This window comes from Marmota monax, unplaced genomic scaffold, assembly GCF_021218885.2.
Source record: "Marmota monax isolate L192 unplaced genomic scaffold, Marmota_monax_Labrador192_F-V1.1 WCK01_AAM20220418_F8-fsc01242, whole genome shotgun sequence".
NCBI classification, from domain to species: Eukaryota; Metazoa; Chordata; class Mammalia; order Rodentia; family Sciuridae; genus Marmota; species Marmota monax.
Genome location: NW_026693768.1, coordinates 78,342 through 84,341, shown reverse-complemented (window position 1 = coordinate 84,341; position 6,000 = coordinate 78,342). Strand labels below are relative to the sequence as shown.

The window sequence follows — 6,000 nt, the reverse complement described above, 5'->3', positions numbered from 1 at the left end:
ATCACTCAGATGCCAAGAATCAGAACACTGTTCCTTCTCCATTTGGCTTCCACAGTTCTAACACTGCACTGTCCCACTTACCAAAATATATCATATTTAACTGCACCTCTCTCTTCCTATGTTTAGGTGGTGCTGAAGTGCATAGAAGTGGTATGCTACTTACCTACACCTCAGAGAACTTAGCACAGTCTCAAGCATGATGGGCACTACATAGATTTCCTTGTGCTGTTTTAGGCTACCACGTGAAATATGCATTACTAGAACCAAACTGAGCTCTCAGGTTGGTTGATCTGGACTGTGTATTGTGAGCAGATGCTAAGGAAATTCAAAGGGGAAAATTCAGAAACCTTTATGACTCTCCCCCGCCCATGATTTGCATTTTTGGCATTTTTCCAGCATAAATTTTAGGCAGCTTCAAGTTTCTCTGTCCAAGGAAAAGAGATGAAGAAGTTCAGGTTCATTAGAGAATTTAATAGTTGACTTAAACAATCTTAAGAAAGCCTTGAGCAACACAGCTTTATTTCCCACCAGAGAAAAGTACACTGCACACTAGATCAGTGGCTACTTGCTGACTCACTCAACTGCTAGAGAATGCCACAAAGAAAACAAACAGGACATTACCATATGTGGAGGGACTTGGGTTCTTCACCTTACCACAGCTTCTAATAAAAACATTTAGGGACTTGGAATAGAAGAGTGTGGACTTTGTGACTGAAGAGACCTAGGTTGGAAGCCCGCCTCTATATATCACTAGTTGTGACTTCAAGCAGAAACCATTCAAATCTTAGCACCCACAATGTCAGAACTAAAAGATAGCTGCCTCAATGGGTTGGTATAAAATATAAATCTTAGGAGCTCAGGAAATACTGATTTGTTTCACTTCCTTGGGTTTCATTTTTTTTCTGTGTAAAAATCAGTATTTTAGATCACTTAGTTACTAGATGATACTAAGGCCCTTTCCAGCTCTAAAATGCTATATCAGATTTTTCTCTTTAGGTACAAAGAACACTAGGAAAATTTTAGAAGTATTTTAAAATCTGTTGCATTCTGATGAGGGTATCTTTTCATTCTAATTCCCTTAGATTTAGTTTTCTTTTTTGAATCTCCTGAAATGGATAAATCATTTTTTTTTTTTTTTGGCCAAAAAGCAGGTTCTCACTCAAGAGTTCAGAGTTAATTCCACAAGCAATTCTTTTGGGGTGTTCCAAATTTGGAGAGATAACAAGAAGAAAACTTCCTCTTCCCATAAGTACATACCATAGAGAACAATGGAGATGAGACAGTATTACAGGGACTCTGCTCTTTCCAAAAGGTGGAATTCCTCTTGCTCTACAATAGGTTATTTAAATGGTCTATGGGGTGGGACAGGTGAGAGGCCCACTGCATGAGCTGAGGTAGTTCTCTACACTTTAAAGATGAGGCAGGTGGTGACTCTGGACTCAACTGGGAGCTGTTTCCCTGTTAACTGCGGCCCTGGTCAAGATCTTCCTTGGGAGCAGGTAAAGATTTTATTCAGAAAATCCAGTGAATTTGCATCTAGCACAATAATATATACTGTATACATTTTATAAAGCTTTTTAAAAAATATTGACATAAGAACGAAGTTTTAAAACACTTTAATATTTGACTGAATCAAGTCTTAATCCTTCTTACATGTTGACTATCCCAACATTTTTTTTTAAGGGAAAACATTCAATATCATATAAATGTTCAATATGAGTGAAAATTTCATTCTCACTGAAGAATAACCTAAATCATAGTTTAAAAATAACTAATGGTTGTGTAACTTTTTGTAAACTTCACAAAAACTCTACACGATCAATCTGATCCCCACAACAAACCTTTGAAGTTAATTCAAAATTTACTTTTATGCTTACCATTATTATGTCCTCACCTTTGTGGATATGATAAAGTGTGGTAGACAGCCTGTCAGAACTAGGGCCTTCACCAAGGCTGTGAAATACAAAATTCCGGGCTTTTCCTCCTTCTGCCCCCCTTATACTAATGTTGTTCTCCCTCAGTAGAGATCTCCCCTGAGCGAGTTCTCCACAAGCAGGATCTGACATTATGTCCAGGTGCCCTTATTCTAGAACCTTATCTCTTTGTGACCAAAAAACGTGTGAAAACTGCTCTGTAGGACTGCCAGCACAGCCACATGCCAATTATGCTTTAGAAAATAAAGTTGAAGAGCATCAAGCACAAATAATACTTAAGTTGAAGTTCCCTCTGGACCTCATTCCTTGGGTATTTAAAATGAAAACTTTGGTCATGAATTCATCTGTATTTAACATAAAGGGCTAGTATCTGTTAAGTTATAATTTTTTTTTTCATTTAGTAATAGTGAATTTTCTTGCCCAGACTTTAGCATTAGGGTAAGTAACATGCCCAGCTTTTCATTTCCCAGGGGTCATTATGATTTTTAGAAATACTGGAAAGGAGCACTAGGCAAGGAAGTTTTTGTGCAAAAGAGATACACACATGCCTGTTACCATAGTTACAACAGGAATGGCCAGAAGAAGTGTACTTTTTCCTAGAAGCAGTGAGCAAGCCTTGTGTAGTTGGGACTACGGGATGAACAATCCTGTCTTGCTCTGCAGGGTTTCACTGTGGTTTGCCCTGAGTTTAAGCCTGAAACAGGGAGCAGAAGGAGGGACAGATGATTTGTTTCCATGCAATGAAGTTGTTGCTCCTGCCCCATCAGTTTGCTTTTACTCTCAGAACTGCACAAACTTGCAGTCTACAAATTACTCATTCCTTCTCCTTCTAGCAAGTTATTGGAGTTAACAGCCAAGAGTAATTTTAGTTAGTTTGACAGTCTACAGGTTTATAAAAGGGGGAGAATGTCTCTCTCAATCCCAAACTTCTTAGGCTGAATTAAGATACAGCTATGGAGATCATGGCAGATGAGCTACCCCAGAGTCTTCTCATCCTGTGATGCTTTCCACATCTGGCTTTTTGGAGCATGATGGAATGTGACCTCTGCCATCTTCCATTGTAGTGGTCTATATTTTTTATAGACAGCTTTGTTAGTTTCCTTTTCTAAAAGTAGAGGAGGGTATAACTAAGTGTTAGAACAGTGAAATAAGTCATCCAGTGCCACTCAACTATGACAATCAGAGCCCAGGGCCATGTGACCCCCAAACCTGAGAGGAAGCTATGCCCTTTGACTTCCTCACCCAAAACTGAAAGAGGCTTCCTTATAATTTCCATCCCCTAGTCCTGGTCCTATCCTCTGAAAGTGTTTTAATTCTTCCTTCAGATGATTACCATGGCTTTTAGGCCTATTCTGAATCTTTGAGAACACAGGTCACTGTTTTTAGACGCTCATTTTCCAATCCCCTACACTGGGTGTATTTCACATTTGTGCTATTGCAAAGCTCTCTAAAGGTCTGCCTGGTCTGCCCAGTTCTGCACCCAACAGCCAAAGTCATCTTTAAGATGGGACTTGTCTAATTTCAGTCCTCTGCTCAACACACTTCTGTGGCTTCCTTTGTTACTCTGAGCAAAAATTAAATATTTATAATCAATGTCAAGATTGGAGAACTGTCTTAATGAAATTTTCTTTCCAAAATGGATAGTTCATCTCTAAACAACAACAACAAAAAAGATTCCAAAGCCCATGACAAGCCCACACTTCCATTCTCTGCCTTTGCTCTTCCTTTAGGCAAGGCAGCCAAGCAGAGCCTTCCCCTCCCCTGGAATGTAAGTCTGCTTTCCAGTTTCTCTTCCCATTTGTCCTTCAAGTCACCTTCATCATTGAAGCCTTCTCCAACTGCTCTACAGAAAATAGTAAATCTTTTTCCTCTCTGGGATTCTCTCTGCTCTTTCTGTATTTTCCCTCCATAGCACTTATGACCATCTGATTTATTGTTTCCTTTAGTTAGTTCCTTGTTTCTTTTTTCTCTTTTCTTTTTTTTGCCTCCCCTTTCATTCATATAAGAATGCAAGCTCAATGAGGACAGGAAATTTTATCTGTATTCAAGTCTAAGGTTAAATCATAAGAATCTGGATTACATGACATTTTTACATGGGTGACTCTGCCATACTCCCAGTACTAGCAATAGCTCCTGGCACATACAAAATCTCTATACTCCCTTTAATTCTTTTAGTAAAAACTTTGACATTAGCAGGTCAGATTTCTGAAGTCATCTCTGCAGGGATTTCCTATCCTATGTGGACAGGAAAATAGATGCATATGTATATAAATGTTAATAACCTTTTATGGATATACTGTCTCTAGCTTTTAATGATATGATATAGTATTTTCTTCATAGCCCTCATTAATAACCACCCAGCCTCAGAGCATCCTGTTACAATGGATTAGAAGAATCTGTCTGGATTCAAGACAAGGTTCTTAAACAAATCAGTGGTTTTACACAATTACCTGCCACAGAACGACTCACTTACCTTACTATCACATGCTACCCAGAGGAGTGAGCATTCTGCAGAAAATAATACTGAACTTGTAATGAATGACATTACACTTGTAAAATCTCTAGCTTATAATGAGCCTTTGAAAGTCATTACAGAAATGAACTCTTTCACAGGGTACCATTTTGTACTGGTGGATTTGACACAGTATATTTTGTTCACTTCAATATACTATGCAGCCACTCTGTTAAAAAATGCCAGAAATTCTAATGTTGAGAAACGGAAATACCATAATGCAATAAACTAAATGGTGAGATAAGATAAAACTACGCTAATAACTCTAGGACTGAACTGTAATCCTTACTGCTGCTCACAAGGTGTAGAAATCATCAACCCAAGCTATCCCTTCAGCTAACATTTCAAATTATTCATCGTTAATTTGCAGCGCTTCCTATGAAATGCTGAAGAAGGTTTTGTTCTCACATGTTGAGGGTGAGGAGACAGTTTAACATTTTTAAAACATATGTAATTCCCTCCCCCATTTTCATGATTTTTAGAAGCCCCTTAAGAATCACAAATCGGCAAGAACTGTCAGTCACATTCATCTAGGGTTTAATATAAAGCATTAGTGTTTTTATACCCACAACAAAACATGGACCTGCAGAAGTTTTCAAGCAATCCTCCAGCAGCTTCATGCGTGTCTTCTGGAGCTCAGGGCTGTCCCATTCATCTTCATCAACGCCCCAGTACAGATCTATGACCTGGGGACAAATGGATGAGGCAGCATTAATTCCCCTGCGGGAAAATTAAAGTCACCTGTGGGCTCTGCTCTTGCTCACAATGTCAAGCTAGGGTGACTTTCAACTTCTCTCTTTGCAGCACATTTTCCTTCAGAGAGGGAAAGTAATTTTTTCAAGATCCATCTAAAGTGACATTTTTTTAAATTCTATGATGGGCTGGGAAGGAACATGATAATTTCTTTTTAAAATTTTTATTTTATTTCTGATTATACAGTTCCCATGAGCTCAGAGAAAAGGAAATGTGAAATGTCAGATGCACTGGGGTGCAGGCTTTCATTGTATTGAAATGGTAACAGAATTAAAAAGAAGAATGCAGCTGGGATAAGGTTACCACAGTATCTGCGGCAATTAAATCACAGTGTAAAATATTACTGTTATGTTTTAATATGAGAAGGGGAAAATCACAATGGCATTAATATATACTGATCCCAAGTTAAGCATTTACATTGTTTTAAACAAACAAAAAAATCTCCCATAACCCTGTTAATATCATGCTTCCCCCTGGGGACAGATACTCTGGTTATGTCTGTTTTATCTGTGTGCAGCTTGGCTTTCATCCACATGTATCTGAAAAATGAGTGCTGGAAAACAATAAAAGGCACGCCCCGCTGAGGAGGGAGCCTAATAATGTTTTCTGTCTCCTGACTTCAAAGACTCCCAGGGAAAAGTCTGCAAGACTGTAAAAACTTTTACAAGCATGCTCTTTGAAAAGTACTACACTGAGCAGTAGGGGGTTTCATTCCTTTTACTCAATTGCTATCTGCATAAAGTAAATGTTTCCAATTGCAGCTTTGAAGATTTCTTTTTTCCTTCCATTTTTCCCCACAAG

The 6,000-nt window shown here is 38.5% G+C and overlaps 1 long non-coding RNA gene across 3 annotated transcripts in view; it reads right to left on the bottom strand.

The window, feature by feature from the left end:
- Positions 1-1,600: 1,600 nt before the first annotated feature.
- The window catches only part of LOC124103996 (uncharacterized), an 82,635-nt gene continuing 78,235 nt past the window's right edge, over positions 1,601-6,000 (bottom strand). The window contains exons 4-5 of one of the 3 annotated variants that reach the window (XR_006855349.2): positions 5,016-5,132; positions 1,601-3,039 (exon numbers count right to left, since the gene is read on the bottom strand). This is a non-coding gene — a long non-coding RNA (uncharacterized LOC124103996). Of the gene's footprint in view, positions 3,040-4,960; positions 5,133-6,000 lie in introns of those variants that run through there. The other 2 variants (XR_006855350.2, XR_006855348.2) reach the window with 2 other exon arrangements.